We start from the raw sequence: 8,997 nt of genomic DNA, 5'->3' as shown, positions 1-8,997 counted from the left end.
CTATTCGGCATTTTATTCTTCATCATGCCTTTTTTGTTCGTGAATTTTGTTGATCAATTAAATAACTTGTTCGTGTCAGCTTTTAACTATTTCTCTATAAGAAAATAAAATGTGATCGAAATAATATTACCACATACCTATCTATAACGAGTTTTTATTTTCTGTTTTAATAACCTTTCTCATTTGAAATTTTTCTATTATTAATATGTTTTATTATGCTTTGAAAATGTTTTAAAACTCAACGCAGAACCCCAAATGTAATATTCGTATGTCCATCTGTTTCGAACGTTAAATCGAATATTTTTTCTTGTCGATCTTACCCTAATACCTCTCACACTGCTGGAACATACACATTTTTTCATAGTCAATCAAGTTTTATCCTCAATTTCCATTCCGAGATGTCTCTATATGGTGCACAATGAGCCAATATAACACGGCGTGCCATCAAATGGAGCATTCCGCCAAACGCCATATAAATCTGAAACTTGTAAAAATTCCCACTAATTACATACAAAATAGTAACCAGTTTTACTGCATCCTCATTGCAGTTAATTATTCAGCTGAAATCACTATTCACCGTTTGCCTGCATTCATCCAAATAATTAACAACGACAATCTCCTGAACTGCGCGGTGTGGCGCAATTGCAACCCGTAAAAACGCTAATTCAAGATCAACTATTCCCACCAGCAGCCCGTTCTAGAGCCGTTTCCAGCAATCGAAAACAAGTTTCGATCACACCCGCAACGAAAACAAAATCCAACACACCATTAGAAGTCGGCAGGGGTATGTGGTCCCATGGGGGGTCCAAACCGAACCGCTTGGTTTTGCACACCGACTATAAACTTTACACTAAAATGAGGAAATCGTGTCTGACCTTGGATGGAGGTGTAGGTACCTACCTGCCTTAGATCGATAGATAGATTTTGAGACATTCCACCACCACCACCAGCAGCAGCATCATCATCATCTAGCCGTGTGCAATGGCGTAGTGAATAACATTTACAGGGGCTATCAGAGTGCGTAATCGGATTGATTACCTACAAGAGATGGTTTTCCCCATAGCAGTATACTGAGGGCAGAGTGTATGCAATTAAGGGTGGCGACATGTGCCGCATTTGACAGGTCTCCTGCTCGTTTGGAACAAGATTTTGTATGGGTATGACAGATAAATTTTGTTCCAATTCTGACAATGTCATCACTCTTTATTACATGCACTCTGACTGAAAGGTGTTCCTTAGCCGTGCGGTAAAATACGTGGCTACAAAGCCAGACCAAGCTGAGATGGCTGGGTTCAATTCCTGGATAATGATATCTTGCTTTAAAAACCTTACAATACGCCACTAGACCGATCAAACCATTAGACCAAAAGCAGAGCAGTAGCGGCGACTTGGAGCGCCGTTGGCGAAATTTTTATTGAGTACCCTTCTTTTACTAAGGTATATAAAATGCGTAAATTTTATATTTAGAAAAAAATTATATGTTCAGGGATTGAATAAAAAAAATGAGAAAGTCTATCACTCATCATCTCTGTATACTTACTTGATAGGCTACAGCTCTTCGATGAACCTACGCCGAATGGAATATCCTTCCCCACTGGACTAGATCCTGGGCCAATCGCTTCCAGTCGCCCTGAACATTGAGCGCCCTCAGGTCCTCTTCAACTGCAAAAAGCCATCGTGTACGCGGCCTTCCACGAAGTCTGCGGCCTCTTCCGGGTTCTCTTCTAAATATTATCTTCGCTTGACGTTCTTCTGGCATACGAACAACGTGACCAGCCAACCGTAGTCTGCCGTGTTGTATAAGCTTTATAATATCCAGACCTTTATACACCTGGTACAATTCGTGATTCATGCGACGCCGCCAGATACCGTTCTCCTGTTTACCGCCGAGTATTGTCCGCAGCACCTTACGCTCAAACACTCCGAGAGCTCTCCGATCAGCCTCTTTTAACGTCCATGTCTTCTTCTTCTTATTGGCATTACATCCCCACACTGGGACAGAGCCGCCTCGCAGCTTAGTGTTCATTAAGCACTTCCACAGTTATTAACTGCGAGGTTTCTAAGCCAGGTTACCATATCTGCATTCGTATATCATGAGGCTAGCACGATGATACTTTTATGCCCAGGGAAGTCGAGACAATTTCCAATCCGAAAATTGCCTAGACCGGCACCGGGAATCGAACCCAGCCACCCTCAGCATGGTCTTGCTTTGTAGCCGCGCGTCTTACCGCACGGCTAAGGAGGGTCCATGTATCATCTCTGTATACATATACGATATGTAGCATACCTTGATAGACTTTTTTTTCGCAAGCTGTCATGATAAAGACCTAATTCGGGAGGCTGTACCTCATGATAAATTTCCTTTAAAAAGCTCCAAACGTGGAGAGTACTGGTTCTGATGATGCGTTTCAACTTGTTCTACCCAACACAAAAAGAGCGAGAACAGAGTGAAAATCATCACTTCTCTGTGGGGGCTGCCTAGCCGATTGTGTTTTTTCGCACTTGTATACAAGTTTGATAAATTTGTTATCGAAGCTTGCTATGATTCAGAACATTGTTTGCCTTTCATTTATCGTTGATCGTTATCTATTGAGAGCGATTTCTGCAGAGATTTCTGCACTAGCGAATTAAAACCCGTTTTTTAGCTTAGCTTAGCTTTGACTGACTACACATATCTATGGTTGCTACTCCGTGATTGACCAGAATCAGTCAAATTGCACAAAGAATCAACTGAATGATTGACTGGGATTGTTCAAGCATTCTCAGTGTGCATGTTTCAGTGACTCTAAAATTCAAATGATCAATAACGGCGCCGGCTACGTCCTTGTAGTCAGTTAGGAAGAAGGAAGGAATATTAGTAGGTGGTTTTTGCTATTTGAAGACCGTGTTTACCTCTGCGTCTCCACAAAAACCACAGGAAGGATTATCAGTTAATTGGTAGGCATCGTTGGATCTGGATTCACTCTGATAAGCGATATGACCGTGCCATTCTTTATACACAGTGATTTTACCTAGTAATGAATCGGGCGCGAAAAGTAGTACAAACTAACTACCGGCCTACCGGGCGCGCAATACAGAACACAATATTTCGGCCGACCACGCGATCGTTCTGCTGTCCGAAACAAGAGAAATCTCGCACTGAACTGATTTTTTTCCGGCCGTGCAATACAGAACACAACGTTCTGCTGTCCGAAACAAGAGAAATCACGAACTGAACTGATTTTTATTACCGGCCGCGCAAAGCAGAACACAATATTTCTGCCGATCGCGCCATCGTTCCGCTGTCCGAAACAAGAGAAATCTCGCACTGAACTGATTTTTATTACCGGCCGCGCAATGCAGAACACAATATTTCGGCCGATCGCGCCATCGTTCCGCTGTCCGAAATAAGAGAAATCTCGCACTGAACTGATTTTTATTACCGGCCGCGCAATGCAGAACACAATATTTCGGCCGATCGCGCCATCGTTCTGCTGTCCGAAACAAGAGAAATCTCGCACTGAACTGATTTTTATTACCGGCCGCGCAATGCAGAACACAATATTTCGGCCGATCGCGCCATCGTTCTGCTGTCCGAAACAAGAGAAATCTCGCACTGAACTCTAGCGAATTAAAACCCGTTTTTTATTCAAAAACTGTACGTGTTACAAAAAATCTGAATACATGACTGAATTCAGTGAAGAAAAATCTTTTATGTATACTGAAAATGGTTGAAGGTAGTGAAACACTGTTGACTAATTGGTGCATGAAAATGAACGCAAAAAATAAACGAATGCACTGTAACAACGGGTAAAATAGTACCTACTTATAGAATCAGAGAATCAGATTTGATTGAAATTTAAATAATTATGAATTTAAATTTTCAAGACGATTGTAATTATATCAAAATAAATTTATTTTTATATAAGATGCTATTTTACATGTCGTTTTACTCAACATTTCTCTACTATTGACCTTTAGATCAACCCATAGTCGGTAAATGGAACCTAAATAATAAAATGGTACTATTTGATACAGAATAATCCTTGATTCTAACTACACCCCCCCTCCCCCCCAGAAGGCTAGCGTACTTGGCGGAGGTCAACCGGGCCAACCGCACGCTACGGTGCTGACCGAAAGTCATTCGGCTAAAATGTCATTTGGCCGAATATATCATGAGTTGATATTTAATGACTCGATAACGACTCATGGAAGCAAATTATGCCAGTGATACTCAGCATTTTGGGCGTTTTTGCCATAATTTACTTGTCACACAATAAAAATTAGCTTTCAACTTACAAGTTGGTACTTGAACGAAGGCTTTCAAATGTATCTATCGGCTGAGGATATTAAAGCGAATATTGGTGTTGAAATCGTTCCGAACGACTTTATCAAAGTAAAATTACAGTGCGGCCCAGGGGGCACACGTTTGTATTGCTTTGATCGTTTGGTACCGAGCACAAAGTGCTGAGCACCATTGAATTATGCCATACTTAAAAATATTGTCTGGACTGCTGGTCCTTTCCAACAGCATCCCAAGGCTTTTCTACTCCACATCTCACTATTTCCATGAGTGGACGGTTCCTGCAATACTGACTTATGGAGGTTTAACTGTACAGTGAACACTCCCTAACTCGATGCTCTGTAACTCGATATGCTTTCTTACTCGATCAAATTCAAAGTCCATGAATCCAGCATACTGCGTTCCCTCTGTAAGTTGATATCTCCCTTACTCGATATTCTATAAGTTATTTTAGTTTTCTATTTTTTATAAGTTTATTTTTTAATTTTCACCTCGCCAACTTGATGTTGTCAGAAACAATTTCCGCATGACACAGGATATCGGGGGACATTTGGCCGTATGCCGTCGGCTTAGAGATGGGCGAACGCTCACGAGCCGTTCGTTTGAACCGGTTCGTAAGAAAAAGCGTTCAAACCACGGCTCTCTAAATTTGAGCCTCGGCTCTTAAATGAACCGTGGCTCAAATAACAAACACTAAGTGAGTCAATCAGCCGCTTAATTTTGACATTTGCTGTTTGTTTATTCAGGAGCCAGCATATATTCTCCAACTCACTTATACACACCTTAGCATTTTCTGGCTTTGAAATGATCGAGGTGGTAGAACAGTCGGTATTTCTGGATGCTCGACTTGAAAAACAGGGAGTTGGAGATAGCAGCAAATAACAGCAAGCATATCAATCGATAATTGACCTTTCCCGTCAAAAAATGTTTTATTCTCTCAGTCAACTCATTTAACGCCAATTTACCCAAATAACCTATCTTGTTAAAGTCTATAGCTATTTAAAAATAAAAAAAAAACTGAAAAGGTGCTGCACGTGTCAACCGGCCAAACGAATTGGCCTGACGTTGGTTAAAAATCAGGCCTTTAAAAACCTTTCAAAAATTGATTTGAATTGAGCTTCAATTTTTTTACGGGAAAGGTTAATTCAAAACAGGTACTGTCGGAGCTCAGTTGTCTGTATGGGTCTGTATGTACATGATCCATCAGTTGCTGCCATAATCAAAGACGATAAGTACATCGCTACACCTTACCTGCCGAAAGTAAGCGATCCCTTGTTATGGTAGGAGTAGAGAAAAACAATTTATCCTAGGTTATATCAGTTGGTCTAGTAAAGACTTTGTATAACGGGAAGTTCAGTGTCATGCGATAGGATTTTTGATTTTTTTTTTAATGAACTGACGAGCCGTTCAAATGAGTCGGCTCATTTAAGTGAACGCATGGTTCCGAGCAGCTGACCTGAATGAACCGTTTCGCCCATCACTACGGCTGAGTCAGTTGAAAAAAAAAATTCAGCTCGCAAGTAATGGAAGTGAATAATAAGAAGCAATAAGTGAAAAGTTAATAATAAGAAATTTGAAATGAGAAGTACGAGATGAGAAATGAAATGGGAAAAGTGATTGGTAAAAAATAAGAAATGAGAAGTAAGAAGAAATAAGTGAGAAGTTCGAACTGAGAAACTCGAAGTTAGAAATGGAAAGGGAAAATTGGTAACAAAAAAATAAAGAGTGAGAAGTAAGTGAGACGTAAGAAGTGAGTAAGATTTTAAACTTAGGTTGTAAGTAGTGAAAATTGAGTAATAAGAAGTGAGTGATAAGTGAAATGTGAGAAGTGAGAAATCCGAAGTGAAAAGAGCGAAATGAAAAGAGAAAAGTATGTAATAAGTGGAGCCGTGAAATGCAAGAAGTAAGAAGTGAAAGAAAAGTAATAAGTGAAAAGATCGAGCTGAGAAGTGAGAAGTAATAATTGAGAAGTGGAAAGTAGGAAGTGAGAAGTGAGGAGTGAGAAATGAGATGTAAGAATTCAAAATGGTGAATCCTTATTTATTAAAACTGCAATCTTACTTTTATCTCCCTTTTTCCTTATTTTTTCATTCTCGTTCTTCTTCCTCGACTTTTTCCTTCTTTCTGCTTCCTTCTGCTCCCTTTCTTATACTTTCTCCCCTGTTCCTTTTTCGTTACGCTTTCTCTCATTTCTCCTTCTTTCTTCCCTCCTCCTTTCACTTTCTTTGGTCTTCTTCCTTCTTTCTCCTATATTTTTCCTTCTTCTTTAGTCCTCCTTTTTTCTCATTCTTACTTCTGTCTTTTTACTTCTTCTTCATTCCTTTGTCTTTTTTTTTTTCTTCCTACTGTATTCTTTCTTCTTTTGTCCTATATCTCCTATATGACCTATATATAATTTTCATCTCTCATTTCTTACCTCGTGCATGTTTTCCTCACTACTCACTTCTCACTTCGTAACGATCATATCTTACTTCTCACCACTCACTTCTCATTTCTCACTTCAGTACACTACTCAGTACTCACTTCCATTTCTCAGTACTCACTTTGATCACCTCATCTATCACTACTCACTATTCACTTCGACCATCTTACTTCTCACTTTACTTAATAAGGAAACAATTTCAACTGTTCGACCAAACAGCATTCGGTCAAATGACATTCGGCCAAATAAACCTACGCCATATTTCTACATGCCACGAAAAGTGTTAAATATTTTGGAAAAATGGTCCCTTCAATATAAAGTAAGGGGGAATTCAATGTATTTGGAAAGGGCCATTTATCGAAAATACTGTTTGGACGACAGTCGTTGAACCGAACACGTCATATAGCTCAAAACGCCGTTCTGTCTAAATAGTCGTCTGGATAAAAATACTAGTGTGAAAAGTCATACACCTACATAAGTTGCTATCGACAAGTGAGTAATGGGAAGTGAAACGTCCTTCTTCTAACTTCGCACTCTTCAGTGAGAAGTGAAAAATGAGGCGTCTAAATTTTCATTTCGCGTTTCTCACTATTCACAGTGAGAATTGAGAATTTAGAAATTCATTTCACACTTTTCCCTTAACTTTTTCAGAGAAAAGTGAGACGTCTCGATTCTCACTCTTTTCTGCCAATCGATCATTTTAGACAAATGGCGTTTTTGCCTATTGGGGACCTTTTTAAGCAGTGCGGCAAAATGCGTGGCTACAGAGCAAGACCATGCTGAAGTTGGCTGGGTTCGATTTTCGGGTAGGGAGTTTTCTCGACTTTTTTGGACATAAAAGTAACATCGTGTTAGCCTCATGAGATACGAATGCAAAAATAGTAATTTGGCTTAGAAACCTCGCAGTAAATAACTGTGGAAGTGCTTAATGAACACTAAGCTACGAGTCGACCTATTCGGCTAAACGACTAAATGGTCCTTCCAGCCCTTTCAGTCAAACGACCATTTCGAGCAAATGAACTTTCGGTGAAATGACCTATTCTGCCAAACAACCTACACACTTAGAAATTATCACCGACTTCGGTAATATTTTTACCGAAATCTAAACCGCTGAGCGCTCGGTAATGTATCCATTAAAAGTTCGCATTACCGAACGGCCTGTATCGCGACCAGAAATATAGCTGTCAAATTATTACAGAATGTTCGTCAATGTTTACAATATTATCATCAGACTAAGGCCGGAGTGGCCTGTGCTGCACATAAAAGACTTCTCCATTCAGCTCGGTTCATGGCTGCACTTCGCCAACCACGCAGTCTGCGGAGGGTCCGCAAGTCGTCCTCCACCTGATCGATCCACCTTGCCCGCTGTGCACCTCGCCTTCTTGTTCCCGTCGGATCATTGTCGAGAACCATTTTCACCGGATTACTGTCCGACATTCTGGCTACGTGCCCGGCCCCATCAATGCTTACAAAGTGGATTGTAAATTTCATTACCGATCGTACTGTTCGTTCAAATGTCAATAAGAGATGCATAGGGTTATAAAATATAAATTTTGAAAATTATATTCAAATAAAAGTTGAAATATCAGATTGTTTGAATGCTTATTTATTTATTGAATCAATAGAATGAGTAATTTCGGACATACTTTTAAAGTTCATCATAGTCCGTCGAATTTCATATATACGATATATACATTTCCCCATAATTCACGACATATTCATTCCAGCGAATGTAAAAACTTGGCTCCTGTTGTGCTCAATGTTTCGGTTCGGCTTATTGCACCATTCAGGAACAGGAAGAACTGCTTATCCATTGGAGCTGGTGTCACATCAAATACCACCATGGATTCCAGCAGCAGCTTAAAGGCGATCTTTAAATCGACGGCCAACGGAATTACCCACTCATTCCATCGTATAAAACAGTCCTGACTGAACTCATATTGCTCGCCCCTAACGAACAAAATGGGAATCGCTGAAATCATTTGTGGCGGCTCATCTTCCAACTAAATGAATTAAAAGAAAAAATACAAAAAATTAGAGCCAATTTTTATATAGTTTCATATTTTGCATTACCTTAATCCATTCTACGATGCCTGATAAGGTATTATCATTTTTCTCAGAGTTATCTTTCTTTCTTTTGGAGTTTCTTTGGAGTATGTTTGATATATTGCCTACCAAATTCAAAACACGATTTACCAAATTTCATGTTCTTGTAGAGGTTTTGGTATTGCTCCAAAACTTTTGCTTCAATATGGTTCCAATTGTCCCAGAAAGGTGCGGCAGCGGATTTCAG

The 8,997-nt window shown here is 39.8% G+C and overlaps 1 pseudogene; it reads right to left on the bottom strand.

Annotated features, from left to right (window-relative positions):
- Window positions 1–8,302: 8,302 nt before the first annotated feature.
- LOC134204381 (uncharacterized) lies at window positions 8,303–8,994 on the bottom strand (annotated as a pseudogene).
- Window positions 8,995–8,997: the final 3 nt, after the last annotated feature.

Source organism: Armigeres subalbatus, unplaced genomic scaffold, assembly GCF_024139115.2.
Source record: "Armigeres subalbatus isolate Guangzhou_Male unplaced genomic scaffold, GZ_Asu_2 Contig557, whole genome shotgun sequence".
Lineage (NCBI taxonomy): Eukaryota > Metazoa > Arthropoda > Insecta > Diptera > Culicidae > Armigeres > Armigeres subalbatus.
Note: the sequence above shows the minus strand (reverse complement) of the source record. Positions and strands in the feature narration are given on the sequence as shown.